This window comes from Pelophylax lessonae, assembly GCF_965119305.1.
Source record: "Pelophylax lessonae genome assembly, chromosome: 5".
In the NCBI taxonomy this organism is placed as follows: Eukaryota; Metazoa; Chordata; class Amphibia; order Anura; family Ranidae; genus Pelophylax; species Pelophylax lessonae.
In genome coordinates, this window is record NC_138772.1 from 295,531,086 (window position 1) to 295,549,839 (window position 18,754).

General features: G+C 36.9%; 1 protein-coding gene across 2 annotated transcripts in view; it reads right to left on the reverse strand.

Moving 5' to 3' along the window:
• CDH12 (cadherin 12) overlaps window positions 1-18,754 on the reverse strand; it is a 1,418,552-nt gene that overhangs the window by 573,403 nt on the left and 826,395 nt on the right. For both annotated transcript variants that reach the window (XM_082259248.1, XM_082259247.1), the window contains exon 4: window positions 1,051-1,311. The gene's annotated coding sequence lies outside the window, so the exon portion shown is untranslated. The remainder of the gene's footprint in view (window positions 1-1,050; window positions 1,312-18,754) is intronic.

An 18,754-nucleotide genomic window follows, 5' to 3' on the forward strand; every position in this document is an offset into this window, starting at 1 on the left:
GGTGAGCTGGTAAATGGCACTTCCTCATTAACATGGTGACCGGCTGTGATTGGACACAGCCGATCACATGGGTAAAGAGCCAAGTCATTGGCTCTTTACCAAGATCGGGGTCGCGCCGTGTCCTAGTAACACGGCATGGCCACGATCGCCGCACTGTGTGCCCCCGCAGGCGTGGGAGAGCAGCTGTTCTGGTGCACCATCATATGACAGCGTCCCAGAACAATAGCCACACCGCTCTGCTGTCATTTGGCGGTGGGCGGGCAGGAATTGGTTAATGCATAGAATTCATTAAGATGAAAAAAACCTTCTGCCTTTACAATCCCTTTAAGTATTTAAAATGCTAGGTAAGTAGGGAAAAAATTACTTTACACCTTATCTGCAGTGACATCAAAGACAATTGTGCTCCTTGGAGTCTACAAAGCAGCAAAGCAGCACCTAGCAATAAAGGGGCTTCAGTAGAGATGATTTTGATGGGTTGGGACCATTGTCTAATTTTTTATTGCTATGTGCAGCATGTGCAGAAATGCATATGTTTACTGTTGTACATGGATTATATTGCATTGAATGGATAAATAAACCATTTATACTTTAAATTTAGTGCACTGGGGACAGGCATCACCTGAAGAACATTTTCATCCACTGTTTCATCCAAGGCAGTGGAGAGAAAAAGGTGGGCTTTATTCATTAGCAAAAAGAAACTGACCCAATCCAAAATGATTTGTCTGGAGTTCCCATTTAAAATTCAAAACAGTTCATCGTGATCTCTGCCTTAGGCAGCTTTGGATGGTTTAGTACAGATAAAAAAAAAATACATTCTATATTCAGAGTGATAGAGAGGCATTCTTCATTTTGCTTAATGACATCAATTTATTGCATACTTTGAAACATAGAGATAAATGTAATTATTTGCCTTGAAATGTGCAAAGTCAGCTATGCCACTGAAAAATGGCCATATGCATCTTAAGTGTGTATTTTAAACTTGATAAAAGAGCTTCTGGCCATACTAAGTTGTCATTTTTGCTTAGAAAAGTAATATTCTACAGTTCTCACCTTTTCTGTTTCAGAGAGTTCCTTTCCAAACAGAGAATGGATGATCTACTAACACAAAGATTCCGAGAAGCCCATCATAGCTGACAGTTCCAATGAGACCCAGGTCCGTCCCTGGAAGCGTTTATAGTTTCATATATTCCTCATCAGATACTGAATCTCACAGCTCTATATTTATCTGACACAGAGATTTCAAGACGAAAGGCATCATTTTCCAGAACTGCTTTTCTGGCTTCTTTGAAAACAGAGAGAAATGTATATGCCCTGTGAATGGCAAGAAAGAAATGTAACAGATCATTAAAATCACAAAACGTGCCAATATAGTTACTTGTTAAAAATAGTTACATAAACATGGAATATACAGTATACAGTAAAATATCACTAATGTCAAAACAATTATAATTTCTTGTCAAATTTGTGTTATTGAGTTTTACCATGTTATACAAGGAGGTTTAGATGCAACAATAAAAAAGTAACATCATAAAGTATGGGTATTAAGATAATTACAGATACAATGTAATATAATGAATATCATGTAGTTCAAAAATAGGTATAGCAAAAAAGAAAATTTGTCCTTCAAAATATCTAGAAAGGATCAAAATCTAATATATCAGAACCAAAGAATTATAATTTCTAATAAATGTGATAGTGATTTTTTTCTGCATACATATACCTTTTTATTTGCAGAGCAGTGATGTCACAAGTGAATGAAAATATCTGATTTGTAAAAAGTAGTGATGTCACATCGGTAAACAAATATTATTTTTTTTTTTTTCAAGTAATAGTGCAAACTATGTAACATTTAAAAAAGACCTCTTTGTTCCAGTATACTAAAAATATAAGTCAGTGCGGCCTGCTGGCTACATTATTCTGACACCCTACAATCACGGTCATAACCTATTAGATCCCCCATATCAGGGGTCTTCAACTAAGGCCCTCCAGTTGTTCAGGAACTACAATTCCCATCATGCCTAGAATGTCAGAGTTTTACAATGCCTCATGGAATGTGTAGTTTCGTAACAACTGGAAGGCCATAGTTTGAGGATCCCTGCCCTATATTAAGATTGTCCCTATATCAACACAAAAGAGAGACGGAGGACCTATTCTCTACTGCCCAACCACCAAATTGCCCTAATATCCCAGGTATCGGGGCCACATTACACCCTCCTAACTTCTCTGACATATTTTCTCTTTAGCCCGGACTACCTTGCCTCCCACCCTCTTATCCCTCTTCCCGCTTCCTTTCAATCCCTCCATCATATCTTTCACCATTCCTGACATCATCAATCCCAGAGTCTTCACATTTTCTAACAAGTTGAGTTATCAGGATTACATGATCTGTTCCAATATAGTCTTTTCCGTACATTGGAAACATGATGTGAGTAATTAAACCTACTTTGGATGTATCGTCTTATACATTTGTTTAAAAATACAAAAACTTATGGAAAAAGGAAGATCCATACCTGAATGGGATGACAAACTGTACCTAAATTCAGACACAGTTTGCTCCCAAGGGGGTGTTCGATTGGGCCAACGACACAGCCAACAACGCTAGTTTGTTATGAATCTATGTATTCTTTATGATTGAACAATTTTTAATCTCATTTTTTCCTGTTTTTTTTTTTGTATTCATTATATTTCACAAAACACTTGTATATCTAGCCTTTTATGTGCGGAGAGATAATAGAAGATGTCCCGATTTCATGTTTGTAATTTGTACTTTCTTGAAAACCCTTAATAAAACATGGTTAAAAGAAAGAAGTCAGTGCTTGTTGAAAGCCCACTAAAAATATATGGACCAATGCAATGGGCGTGATCATGCCAACAAACAAGAGAGTGCAAAGCCACTGTTTAGATATATATAGTGATAGTAGGAACCTAAAAAATGTACAGGAAATAAGAAAGGAGAGATAAAAAAGGTGCATATCTGTAGTCCTTGAATGGTTCAGGCAACGTTATGATACCAAGAGATAACAGTAAATGGTATCACACTTCAATTTACTGCAGCCATACAGCATTAGGGTCAATTATAGAATCTTAGAATGACTCAAAAAAAAGAAGGAAAGAACTTATTTTTACATGTATACAATAGGCAATACACATTTCTGTTTTTTTTTTTCTTTGCCCATGTTGCTATCTAAGAAATGCCTCTGCTTCATTTACTCATTTAGCAGTATTTTGTGTTTCCCAAACTTTTTCACCTTTAAACCCTAACCGTTATCCTCAAAAGATCGAGCCATGCTCCAGTGCAATCTGTTATCCACTGTGTCCACCGGACACAGCCGATGGCAGATGGCAGGTCACTGTACCGACCCGAGGCTGGAACCATGTGATTGCTGTGGCTATTCACAGCAAATCAAATGACAATTGTACACATTTAAAGGCTTTGATTCACACCTTTCATTGTGTAGTGTTGTGAGCACTATGGTCACAGTAATCACATGGTACAGACAGGGCCAATTTAAGCCTATCTGTACCATGTGCTTAATTGTGACCAATCACAGCTAATCACAATAGTAAACGCTGAAGTTTCTTTTCAGAAAAAAATGTTTGCTTAAAACTGTAAAATTCACAGTTATTAGCAACCATAGTGTGTAAAAAAAAAAAAAAAAATACTACTATGGTAACACTGTATCACTCTAGTAACTGTAAAAAAAAAAAAAAGTAAAAAAAATAAGAAAAAATATTTTAAAAAAATTGAAAAAAATATTATTATTATTATTATACTTTTAGAACATACTGTGACCAGTCAGTGTCCCTGATCACCGCTGCACCAGCTTTATGATGACTGAACTGGTGACAATATGTAAAAAAAAAATATTATTTTTTTTAACATACTGTCACCAGTCAGTGTCCCTGATCAGTTCATCAAAGTTCGTCAAAAATTGTGACAAAAAAATTAAAATTTCAAAAAACTTGCCATGCCCCGTGCTAAATACCTTGGACAGTCTATTTTCCAAAAAGGGGTCACTGGGGGGATATTTGTACTGTCCCGGCATTGGGTCTCAAGAAATTAGTCTATCAGTACATCAGGACTGATTGATTTTCAGATATACTGTACACATACTAGTCTCTAACTTTCTTACAGACTAAAAAATATACACTGATTTGGCTATGCGGAAAGATTAGAGGAATTTAATTAATTCTCTCTTGAGAAGAGGAGATATGGGGGGGGGGGTATGATCAACATGTATAAATACATAAGGGATCCATATAGTGAACTTGGTATTGAGTTAGGGCTCTTTCACATGGGCTTTCCGTGTGAAAGGTCCGCTGCGGAACTTTTTTTTTTTTTTTCACGGAGCGGATGACATTTCTGTCATCTGCTCCGTAGGTCCGCATATCATCCCATCCGTTTGCGGATGATATGCGGACCTAATGTAAGTCTATGGGGATTGCGGATGTCAGCAGATGACACCGCTGACATCCGATTTTCCTTCCTTTCCGTTTTTTGAACGGAACAAAAATAGGATTTTTTCAGTTCCAAAAAACGGAACAGAACTGACAGGAGGAAAATCGGATGTCAGCGGATGGTATTCCGCTGACATCCGCAATGCCATAGACTTACATTATGTCCGCAAATCATCCGCAAAAAAATAGGATGATTTGCGGACATACGGAGCGCCCGTGTGAAAGGGCCCTTATTCACTTTAAGGTCAACACAGATGACAAGGGGGCACTCTTTAAGTCTAGAGGAAAACAGATTTCGTCTCCAAATACGGAAAGATTTCTTCACCATAAGAGCTGTGAAAATGTGGAATAGACTCCCTCCAGAGGTGGTTCTGGCTAGCTCACTAGATTGCTTTAAAAAAGGCCTGGATTCTTTCCTGGGTGTACTTAATATAACTGGGTACTAATATTTATAGGTAAAGTTGATCCAGGGAATATCCAATTGCCGCCTGGGAGATCAGGAAGGAATTTTTTCCCCTGCTGTAGCAAATTGGATCATGCTTTGATGGGTTTTTTCACCTTCCTCTGGATCAACTGTGGGTATAGGATTGTGTGTATGGGATTGAATGGTTGGGTTTTCTTTACTGTTTTTTGTTTTTTATTAGTTAAAGCAGAGTTCCACCTGCAAAAGTGACATTGGCCCATCTGCTTGCTCTGTGTCACCTGAAAAAGAAATGGATATTGACAATTTTTTTTTGTTTACTTACCTTGTTTTTGAAGAAAATATACTCACCTTCCTTCCACTTCCTCCCTCTGTGGCCGCGGCCTGCACCGTCACTTCCTGCTTGCGTTGACTCCTGGGAGCTGAACGTCATCGCTCCCAGGAGTCAATGCGCCTGCACCGGCCCTGCTCGTCACTTCTGGTGCAGGTGTGTCATTCCCTGCTAAACAGCTTCTGGGCATGCCCTGAAGCTGTGCAGAGATGACGCGCCTGCACCGGAACTGACAAGCGGGGCCAGTGAAGGGCATTCTGGGACCGAAGAGGACATGGAAGAGGACACCGAAGACAACGCCCTTGCTTCAGCTGCCCACACCTGAGATGGCAGCGCTGGACAAGAAATTTTCAAGGTAAGTATTTCTTCTAAAAGGTAAGTGCAACCTGGGACAGTTTAGAGGCTATCCATTCTAAAATGCACTAGCCCTTACTGTCCCGGGGGTATCTTTATCTCAAAAATGTTTTTGAGGGTGGAACTCCGCTTTAAGCCAGATGGACTTATGTCTTTTTTCAACCTGACTATGTAACTATGCAACTGTCCATACCCTAAAAATAAATACCACTGCATTTCAAATAATCTCTTATGTTTCTGAAATAAGTACTGTAAATAGCAAATCCAATTTGTTGTGTGTTCTATTTAATATTTAATAAGCTTTCAAACTTTTATACTAAATTTACTGCACAAAGTTGGAGTATCTTTTGCATTTACCCTGGGGTTAAATATACCTCATGGTGGGAACCACAGGTATACTTTGCCTATGGATCACTTGATTAAATGCTTGACACTTATATTTAGATCGTCCTTATTATTATGTATATGGTACAACTAGAGGCATTTTAATATTAAACCATGATGTACTGGCCAGAAATGCTCTCAGGGGGTTGTGTTGCTTCCTGTGTGAGTTTTGTGCCCTTGAACTACCATGCAGGTATAATAGTAAATAGAACTAATCAGTGACTTAGCTTTCAGCTCAAGCAGCCACAAAAAGAAGCTTAGCAGCTTTGTAGTCAATCTAAAGAGCACACAGCAAGAATACAAAATCAGATCAGCATGCCAGTTTAGGTACTTGAATATATGCAAAAAGAAACTATTAAAAATTAAATAGCACAAAAAGATTAAAAAATAAATAAATAAAGTGTGTTTAACCGCAACTTGGACAGTATATGTAACGCATGTACCATTTTCTTCTAATTATGCTTTTATTAACTGAAAGACTTGTGGTGATTCTTGAACCTCATTGCTTGATACAACATGCTGTGCTGAAGTAACCATACAAAGGTTAATTCAGAGTAAAAATGGGTAATCTTGTTCTAGTAAACATGGTCCAAGAGTTCAGATGCCATAGGTACAGAATTGCAATGACTGCTAAGATCAGCAGAAAGAAAGTGCTGTTGTGTATGCGCTTCTCACACTCAGTATACGGCTATGAACTGTCAAACGTAACATCTCTGTCATATATAAGAAAAAAAAACGTGATGTTGTCAGCACTACAACCTTTGCGCTATGTATGGGATTAGAGTTCTGTATCTTGCTTTTCCTCGTCTCTGAATAGCAATGAAATGTCCATTGACATGAGCTGGTTAACTCTTCACTCACTTTGGGTTTCATGTGAGGAAAAGATATTTTTGCTCGTGGCAATCTGTCAGAATTCTTGTTTTCTTTTTTTCAAACTACACACTGTAGAAATAACAGCTGAAAACAGGTTGTTCTGAAGCAACACTTTGTTTTTGTTTTTTTTTTTGTTTATTTTATTTCTATTTTTTTGAAAAATTTTCTTAGACTTAAACTTCTATATAAAGTCTACTGTCAGTTTTTTTATACTTTGAAATTCCTCCTCCATAAAAAAAATAAATAAATAAAGGACAAAATCAAGCTAATTTATTTGTTAGATCCCATAGCTAGGTTTTTTTTTTTTTTTTTTTTTATATATATTTGTTGCATTATTATAGCAAAGACTTATTTCAGGGGAACATTATTATAATGAGTTTTTGGGACTGTAGAAATAATGTTCAGCTTGCTGTTACATCTAATGCATGCTCCTGACCTTGGGCACTGTTTGGACCTGATGCTGAAATTACTGCTCCATGCATAGAACAAATGCATGGGATGCAAAGGCTGAGTAATCAAAGGATCAATTAGGCCTGCAGGGATATGTGTGTGTGTATATATATCTATAAAAATTGTTCATTGATATGCGATTACCAGGATTTTTTAAAAAAACTTTGCAAGAGATTCAACATTAAATATTATTTACATGCAGTATATATATATATATATATATATATATATATATATATTCCAATGGCTTCCACCACACACAAATCAGGGATAAAAAATGGGCCCGGATGCACAGCAGAGACTGCATATAAACCAAAAAAAGAGAGCGATCTATCTATCTATCTATCTATCTATCTATCTATCTATCTATCTATCTATCTATCTATCTATCTATCTATCTATCTATCTATCTATCTATCTATCTATCTATCTATCTATCTATCTATCTATCTATCTATCTATCTATCTATCTATCTATCTATCTATCTATCTATCTATCTATCTATCTATCTATCTATCTATCTATCTATCTATCTATCTATCTATCTATCTATCTATCTATCTATCTATCTATCTATCTATCTATCTATCTATCTATCTATCTATCTATCTATCTATCTATCTATCTATCTATCTATCTATCTATCTATCTATCTATCTATCTATCTATCTATCTATCTATCTATCTATCTATCTATCTATCTATCTATCTATCTATCTATCTATCTATCTATCTATCTATCTATCTATCTATCTATCTATCTATCTATCTATCTATCTATCTATCTATCTATCTATCTATCTATCTATCTATCTATCTATCTATCTATCTATCTATCTATCTATCTATCTATCTATCTATCTATCTATCTATCTATCTATCTATCTATCTATCTATCTATCTATCTATCTATCTATCTATCTATCTATCTATCTATCTATCTATCTATCTATCTATCTATCTATCTATCTATCTATCTATCTATCTATCTATCTATCTATCTATCTATCTATCTATCTATCTATCTATCTATCTATCTATCTATCTATCTATCTATCTATCTATCTATCTATCTATCTATCTATCTATCTATCTATCTATCTATCTATCTATCTATCTATCTATCTATCTATCTATCTATCTTATAATAATATATAATAATTATATATATATATATATATATATATATATATATATATATATATATATATATATATATATCTTATACACATGCATTGTTGGTGCTGAAAAAAACTATTTTATTAGCATAACATATCACCATAATATTTCTGAAATCTTGATGTAGAATAGTTTAATGCCAGTAAATATTGCTATTAATATATTGACAATGCTATAAAAGTTATGATAACTGCAAACTTGCACAATAGGGAAGAATAGGATTTCCTCAGTGACTGCACATTTGCAATATATGTTGAAGCATATGGCTTGCTTGCTGCATGTGATTTTTCTGATTTGTAACCACAAGAAATTCCCTCTTGCATTAGGCTTCAAGCTAACAGTAAATTTACAACTCTACCTCAAGTGATAATGCGATTTTAGAATTAAATATCTCACATTAAGTGCTGTATGGCTCTAATTTATGTTTTGCTAGCGTATTAAAAGATCATTATTAAAAAAACTGATAGTGAAGTGAAAATAATTCAAATAAACATCTGCAGGCAGTGCCACATTTTTTAAAACTGGCGACAATGGAAACTGTGTGCTCCTGTGTGCAGTTTGCAAATTATTTGGAAACCAAATGTTAACAGTGCTGCAAATTTATGATACTGCAGTAAACTACCAAATGTTACAGTAGAGAAAATACATAAAGCCAAGCAAGCTCACTCTATAAATTATGTGAGTCTAGGTGTCTATTTTTTTATAATCTAAAATATCCAAGATTTTATAGTTTTTTTCATTATCAAAGATATACAGAAATGCAAGCTTAAAATATAACAGAAAACAACATAACACAACAAGTCATAAACGTAATCACATTTTTTCAATATTCTATCTGAACAAGTGTATACAGCATATCAACAATAATACATTTAAACAATAGGAAGGAAATTATGAAAAAATGTATCATTATGACTTTTTGCATTTTTTGTTTAATTTTCTTTCTGTTGTGATGAAGTATAGCAACTATATACTAGAAGGGTACAAAATTGTATTTTCCTGGAATATCATGTTTATCACACTGTCATAATTGGACGTGAAAGAGTAATCAATTATCTGTCTTTCAAGCTTATTTGCCCACACAACCCCCACAATGTGAACCACCCACCAATGTTTTATTATTTATTTATATTTACAACAGATATGAACCTGCAAACCACACATAACATTTTATAGTCCCATAGCTGGAAAACCAAGAACTTGCACACCTCCTTCACTTTGATATCCGCTTATAAATTTTTCAGCACCTGACCTTTCTCCAATCTCATCCTGGCATTTATGGTCACCCCACCTCCAGTGACCTCCGAGAAGTAGTTTTTGTAAAACGTGTCTGTTCTCTGTGAACTGGTAAAAGGTTAATTGGGTTCCCTTAGGCCCCTTTCATGAGATCGGACCAATTATGTCCGCCTGTCCGCTTTTCAGGTGGACCTGATCTGGCCATACATTCTCTTCTATGGAGAGGCGTATGGAGAGGCGGATGTCAGCAGAGATGTGTCTTCTAACACCGTCTGTCATCTGATCCGACAAGATCCACTTAAAACAGACGGATGGCGATATGTTAGCCATCTGCCCAGCGGGTTAGATCAGATTAGATCAGATGAAAACAGACATACTGTCTGTTTTCATCCAATCTCCCCATAGAGGAGAGCGGAACTCTGACAGGTCCATCTCAGCACAGTGAGCAGAGATGGACCTGTCATCTGCCTGCTCAGCGGGGATCAACAGAGCGATCTCTGCTGAGCTAGCAGAGTCCCACGAGAGGATCCAGCCCATGTGAAAGGGGCCTTATCCACATACTTCTAAAAAGATAAATCCATGACGCCACATTCACCATTTAAAAAAAAATAAATTTTTTTGAGAAAATCAATGGAATCTTTAGGCTTCATTTAGTCTGTACTAAGTCTACTCTTTAGTAAAAGTCACCAAAGGCTAAAAGTTAAGTAGCAAAATTTCCCATGCCTTTACATTGAGGACTTTAGTCTCACTATGAATGAATCTAGTGAAGACTAGTTTAGCAACCAGACTCAGGGATTCGTTAAAGAGTAACTCCACTTTTGTTGAGAAAAAACATTCCCCTCTGGGTGATCTCTGTACATTGCAAGGATTATAACAACCTTTGTTGCAGATTCCTACCTTTTGTTATTCTGAAGAAATCACTGTTTGTTCCTCTGTGCCCCTGAGCTTAGTGAGTCAAATGGGAGTGGTTGCCTAATTATCAATCAGCTACAGCAGCTGCAGGGCTCTAATAAGGAGAGTTGTTGGGTCTGAAACCCTTTAGACATGTTCCTATTGGGAGTATTTAACCAAAAATTACTATTTTTGGTTGCAGGGGATGCCTGAAATCTGACTTACATTTTAGTGCAGACTTCTGGGAAAATCAATAAGCCTATCACAGAAAAAGGCTGCTAGATGGCCATGTATGTCAATCTGTATATAAAAAAAACAGACACCTACGTCCCCAATGAATTATTACAAAAAAATGTGTTCAGAGGGGTCACCATGGAGCAATGGCATAAATATTAACCCAACCGGAAATGGGAAACGCTCATAGACCCAACAGGCAGTGGGTTAATGTACCAGCCATATGGGAGGCTCCAAAAACACATATGAGGGGAGGGGCAACATATGGGACTTTGATGGTGTCATACAATATGGGTAAAGACAGATTCATAACGTTTTTTTAAAAAAAAAAACAGAATTTATTTATTACATCATAGCAAAACATATCTATCCTGTTCGTTGTCTTTTAAAGATATGTTTTGCTATGATGTAATAAATAAATTCAGTTTTTTTTTAAAAAACTTTATGAATCTGTCTTTACCCATATTGTATGACACCATCAAAGTCCCATATGTTGCCCCTCCCCTCATATGTGTTTTTGGAGCCTCCCATATGGCTGGTACATTAACCCACTGCCTGTTGGGTCTATGAGCTTTTCCCATTTCCGGTTGGGTTAATATTTATGCCATTGCTCCATGGTGACCCCTCTAAATACATTTTTTTGTAATAAGCCCATCACATTAGCAGGAAATTATGTTTCTGGGGTGTGGTCAGTACACATTCTGTGTAAAGAACAGCTCCAGGTAGCCATTTTGCATTGCATTTTCAGAACATTACTGTGGCTTCAGATTGTGGGTGTTGTCAAAAATCCGTGTTTTTACTTGCTGGCAAAACAATTCACTGGTGTTCATATTTCCACCAACCATGTAAGTCTATTTTGCATCTCTTTTCTTTGAATGGTCTCATTTGACATAATAAGTATATGTATGTACACAAAATATGTTATATCTATATTCCGCTGTTGAATTTCATGAACTGACAGTTGTCTGTTATGATATTTCCAATACTTGCAGAAATAACTATTTCCAGTACAGCCCCTGAAGAAGAGGTCTCCACCTCGAAACGTCGGATCATACATGGAATAGTTGGTTGAGTGTATATGCACATCTTTTTATCTACACCAGTTTTGCCTAAATTTTAATTGTACCTTTACATTTTTGTTTTTGTATGTGTATTTTTCTATATTTTCATGTGCATTAATAAAATATATATTTAACAATTATATTTTCAACAAAACTTTCTTGGAGTGACCTATAAAGTCCCACCCCCAGGGGAATTTCCAAATATGCTCCAGATTGAAAAGGAAAGGTATTTTTTAATAACATTTAGTTGCAATATAACTTGTGTCACAAATGTATACGCTATTCTATTTTTCTTTATTTGCAATTTTGTTTCCCAATGAAAGCGGAGTTAGCCTTTAAGCACAGTGCTAAAGTTTCCTACTAGAATGAAAATAATGTGATATTCTTTTGAGTCTGAAGAGATTGCTTCAAAAAAGTTAAGCTTCTGTAATTTTTTCTTTTCAGATGTATAGTTGATCCTCAGCATTGGTATAAGAGGCTAATAAATCTTTTATACTTGTCTACCGTAAGCTGTCATTATATTGTTATTGTGTTCTGTCTTTGTTTACAGATAGAATAGGAGGTTGCAGATATAATTGTTGGGGGAAGCAACAAGCCATACTGTAACCATTGTTATTTGCGTGTGCATTAAACACAAACAGAAAAGAGCTAGTAGGAAAATCCAAGACATGCATTTAAAATCCCAGTTGAACTTCCAGTTTAAAATCAGCTAAATACATTTCAATCACATATAAAGGCTGCCCAAAGACTTTTAGTTAATTTTCTTTAGAAAGCAGCTGCAGCCTCAGTAGGAAAGCCTGTCCCCTACCAGCATGCTGTAGTGAAGGACCCTTGCTCCCTATATGGTGTAAGATCAGGGTGATTAAACTCAAGTGGTGCATGCATTTTTAAGAAGTTGTGCCAGTCTAAAACTGCATTTTTTTAGGGCATGGCAGCCCACTTTTATTTAAAATAATGGAAAAATTCACAAAAGACAGATATTTCCCATGCAGGGGTTCCACCATTACTCTCCTGCCATGTGGCTGCTTCAGGCCTCAAGCCTAGGCCTTAGGTCTACTCATCAGACCAACACAAAGGTTTTCTTCAAGTTAAGCTCTCTTATAGCTTACTCAGGATCAACTCCTTGCTGCCCTGTCATGGACTACATCTGCCTCCTGCAGACATGCACACTCTGGCTGCCCCATGCAGCCTCTCTGACTCCTAGAGAGGATGTGAGTCCTCCTGACTCCCATTCACAGACCTCCTGTCTGTTGGGTGAAGCCCTGAGCTCTAACCCTGGGTTTATTATAAACCCAGCCCACACCTAAGCAATCAGCATGCCTACCTTTCCAAAAATGTGGCTTAAACTGCTAAAATAAACAGTGGCACGGGCTGGCCTCTCTACAATGGATACAGTGATCTATATCAAGAGGTCTTGCACACCCAGTGCTAAGTCAGAGTTGGGGTTGCGCATTCAGGGGCCGTTCCCACCAGACCATTGCTGCGTTGAAGTGCCATTCATTTTGAATAGTATTCCATTGCTCTTGCACTGCAACATACAGCAGTGTATCACATCACACTATGTTATAAAGAATACAGAAAGATCTGTTTTATCTGAAGTCTCAATGCATGCAAACAAATTCTGGTGAGGTGCAATGGGGCCCAGGAAACAACATGAACTTGTTGATTTGCTAAGTGTCTGACCTCTAAAAAAGGATCTCTGCTTCTGTACAGCAGGGTCCATCTCTATATCATTCTGGTAGGCAACAGGATCTTCAACTATGGCAGTGGCTGCTTGCTAAAGAAAAAAGACTGTGGGGCTGTACAAAATCTGGGACAGATGTGCTTGGTAGCCAATAAGCTTCTAACTTCAGCCTCTTCAATTAAGCTTTGACAAAAAAAATGGAAGCTGATTGGTTTCTATGCAGAGCTGCACCAGATGTTTCACCCTCCTGTTTTAGTAAATTAACCCCTGTATGACTTGACATACTTTTTCTTTTGATGCATCTGGAATGTACTCAGCTTAATTATGTAAACACTAGTAAAAGTACTATATAAAAGTACATTTTAAGAGTTTACTAATTCTATGTACATAGTTACATAGTTACATAGTAGTTAAGGTTGAATAAAGACAACAGTCCATCCAGTTCAACCTGTGTAGGTGTGTGTGTGTCAGTGACGATATTCATTTCCCATATCCCTGAATATTGTGTTCTTTGAGATGCACGTCCAATAGTCTTTTAAAAGTATTGATACTCCCTGCTGATACCACAAATTGTGGAAGAGAATTCCACATTCTTACCGCCCTGACAGTGAAAATACCCCTACGCAGCTCTTAAGGTTAAACCGCTTCTCCTCTAATCTCATTGTGTGGCCACGTGTCCTCTTACACTCTCTGAGACGAAATCGTTTTTTCCTATGCTGGGATCACCATTGAGATATTTGTAAATCGATATCATGTCCCCTTTCAGGTGTCTTTTCTCCAGGGAGAATAAATTAAGCACTTGTAATCGCTCCTCGTATTTAAGGTCTTCCAATCCCCTAATTAGTTTAGTTGCCCTTCTTTGAACTCTCTCCAGTTCCAGCACATCCTTTCTGAGGATTGAGAACATCCATTCTGAGGATTAGGAATATGTTGAAGAATATGTTTAAACTATTTACACAAAAAATTGCAACTGCTGATGGAGTATTGATATTTATTGATGTGTCAACGTATAGAGAATAAAATAAGGTTTTGTGAAATATTATTATTTTACTTGAATTACTGGGGGCCAATAATTTAAGCTTTCTTTGTCTAATGTTGTCCATTGTAGGACCATTGGTCATTGGTACAAAGATGCCCAGACCAAAATGAGCAGTGTCCGTACAGTATGTGTTGGTTAATTTGAGAAAAAAAACCTTAAACATGAGTTTGCCTACCTAAATAATTGTAAATTGTAGGACATATAAGGCTTTTATTGGTGTCTTTTTCAAGTACGCTGCTCATGATTTTTTATAGGTTGCCAAATAAAAAAAAATGGAAACTATCTTTTGTATGTTATTAACACTTCACTTGTCTCATGTGAAATAATGTGTTTCTTTCTGCCTGCACAGTGAGTAAGGAATAGTTTGACAGCTAGCCCCAGGAGAGATTTGTTTAACAACAAACCTCATATGATACTCATGTCATAGCTATCATAGTGATCATATGATTGGAAAGCATGTCTATTGGTTCCTGATTGTTGAAACAAGAGCTGTTAGAGACAGTAATGTCTGGCAGCTAGCAACATTCATGCTCCTAGCTGTCAAATGTCAAACAGATGTTCACTCACCTCAGGGAACAATGATTGGGAATTGTTTACCCACCTTAGTACCAGAGCTATTTTTTATGTTTTTGTACACATTTTATAATGCACTTTTCAGGTCTGAAGATTAGTTAACCCCCCTCCCCCCCAAAAAAAAAAATATATATATTTTCTGAAAGCAAAGACCCTGAGAAATAAAATGGTGGTAGTTGAAATTAGTGCACATGTTTTTCATCTGCAAATTTTCAGTAAAAAAATACACCAGTTGTCACATTGCTCATAATGACATGAATACACAGAATGCTTTCCTCTCCACCACTGCCTTATTATAAGGAGACTGAAGTACCCATATAAACACCTTAATTTTTTTGGATCAAGGAACAGCCCTAAATGTCTAAGCCAATAAAAACAATGTTGATGCCATTGTATATGGAACCACTATTCAAAAGTAAAACACACCAAACACACTGATACAATGCAAAACAAAATAAATTCACATTACTTTGCCCCCCAGTGCCCTTTCCTGCAGTTTTATTGTACGTTTTATATATATATATATATATATATATATATATATATATATATATATATATATATATATATATATATATATATATATATATATATACAGTATATATATACAGTATATATATATATATATAGTATATATATGTATACATACATACATACTTTAACCTATTTATAGCTATTTATTATATTATAATTTATGATTTTGTGTTTCAAACTTTATCATACTCGAGAGGTTATAAAGAAGAGCGCACAGTAAAAAAAAAAATCATATGTAAATAGTTGGTTTGGGCTGCTCATTCTTAAGAATTACATGCAGAATAATGGTACAGCTTTCAGCACCTAAAATCCGAAAGAATCATACCGCCAGGGAGGTTAATAGGCAGACAGAGCCAAAACTATACTTTCTACCTAGCACCTGACTAGGAGGGTGCTACACATGTACAAGCAAAAAAGCCTGTTTTTTTATTCTCCTTGCATGTGATTGAGTATATTTTGCAGAGTGAAGCTTTACCTAATTTACTAAACTCTGGAACAAGTGAACTTGCAGTGCACAGTATATTTGCCTTTAGTAAATCAACCCAATATGTTACCCTTTTTTTGGTAAATGATAAAAGATGATGTTCATTTGAGTAAATAGATGGATAACATGTTAAGTCTTAAAATTTTGCACGTCCATAAAACAGAAGCAAACCACAATACCTAAAAATGTCCTTAGGCATTGCTTTATATTTTTTACAGGTTATTAGTTTAGATTTAAACACAAACTATACCTCTCACTCTGAAATTCACTGTAATATGGGCCTCAAAATTGTGGGGTCTCTTTACTGAGACATCAGGGGTCTTCTAACCTTGTGATATCTGCCCTGCCTTCCACTGAAGCTAATGAAGTACACATAATGCTCCACTAGCTTCTTCTCTGGCCACACCAGGGAAGGTAACAGCTGAAACCCGTAAATGATGTATGTAATACATGTCCCTTGCTTGTTAATTCACTGGAAGGGAGATTAGAAAATTGCATTTTCCACCCAATTAGACTCTTTATGCACATGGCAGGGACTATTTGGCAGGTGGGTGGTACCTTTGGCAGGATATAGAAGTATCACTCCCACGCCCATCACTTGCTGAACAAATTCACACACACTCCAGGCTGCTATAGCAGCCAAGATTAAGCTTAAAATCTCAGTCTAACAGCCGCCGCTCATAAATGGCACTTGTAGAAAAGTGGTTAATCAGCAGATTTCTTAGCAGAAAGCACCTAATGAAGGAGTTATTGTCAACCATAATATATAGTTGCCATAGCCATTGGGCTACAATGACACCACAAAAGTGTGTGTGTGTTTTTTTTTTTACATTCTAACCGCAGGATTTGGCTGCTCAATGACCAGACCCTATTTTGCGATTCGGCACTCCATGACTTTAACGGACAATTGCGCAGTCGTGCGATGCTGTACCCAAATGAAATTGACATCCTTTTTTTCCCACAAACACAGCTTTCTTTTGGTGGTATTTGATCTCAAAAAAAAAAATGTAAAAATCAAAATGTTTTAACATTTTAGGCCAATTTGTTTTCTGCTACATATTTTTGAAAAAAAAACCACATTAAGCGTATTTTGATTGGTTTGCGCAAAAGTTATTCCGTTTACTAACTACGGGAAAGATTTATGTCATTTTTATTGTTTTTTTTGTAACTAGTAATGGCGGCGATCTGTGATTTTTTTAGCGGGACTGCGACATTGCGGTGGACAGATTTGACCCCTAACTGACATTTTTGACACTTTTGGGGGTACCAGTGACATTACTACAGTAATCAGTGCTATAAATATGTACTGTTACTGTAAAAATGACACTGGCAGGGAAGGGGTTAACTTTACTGGTGATCAAGGGGTTAAGTGTGTCCCTAGGGGCGTGATTCTAACTGTCAGCCCATATGGAAGAAAAATGTATTTCAAATATATTTAGGGAAAAAATATTTTGAAATATATTGAATATGGCTAAATTTGTAGCATTTCAAATATATTTCAAATAAAAAATGTTTTTTAAAATATATTTTAAATATATTTTTCTTCCATGTGGGAGGGGGCGTGGCTTGTGAGATCATCACAGAGATATGCGATCCTATATAGCAGGATCTCATAGCCTCTGTGATGATCTAAGGGAGAATGACAGACGGCTGTGTTTACATCAGCCATCTGTCTTTCTCCCTCTGCTGGGGGAGATCACGAGTGGCCGGCGGCCATCAGAGCCACCGGTCACACATGCTGGCTCCCCAGGGAACGAGCGGGGGCAGGAGCGCGCCGTTGGCGGCACGCGCTCGCCCCCCACAGGCGCCTGAGCGAGCGACGTAGCACTACGTCGCTTTGCCCAGCAGCGGCAGAGTGCCACAGTATATGTACGGTGGGCGGGGTGCAAGTGGTTAAAGGGAAGCATTATGTTTAAAGTGTAGTCACAGCTAATACAGTTGCTAACTCCATGATTCCTGCATTTCACATTCCTTCACATTTGAAAGTTAAACATTTTTGATCTTTTGAAAGGTAAAAATTCTTCAAAAAGGTTCAAACTGAGGCGACACGACTCCTTACTACTTTGGGGGTGACTTGTGCATTACATTGCACTACGACTTCGGAGCGACTTGCAGGGACTTCACATAAAGGAAGTCTATGCAAGTCGCCCCGAAATAGTACAGGACCCTTTTTCTAAGTCGGAGCGACTTGTGTCCCTCCTATTAGAACGGGTCCTGTAGCGGTCAATGGACCGCGAGGGAGCGCGACTTGTCGCCTGTCAAGTCGCGCTAATGTGAACCGGCTCTAATTGTTTACTTTTGGCAACAACTCCAGTGTTATGCTTATTTTATTCCCTCTCAAAAGTGAGCCCAATGGTTGTTGATCTGGCAAGCTTTTGGTCTTTTAATCAAAGTTAAATAAAGTAATAGCATGTAATGTTTAAATCTGTAAGTGCACAATCATTCTTGTGTTAAATTTAAACATATTGCCTGTTTTAGCAAATATATCTTTTTAGCTTATTCTTTTACTAGGGTTTTGTAAGCCAAGCAAACCTGTATTTGCAGCCAGGAGCAAGGGAAAACATTCT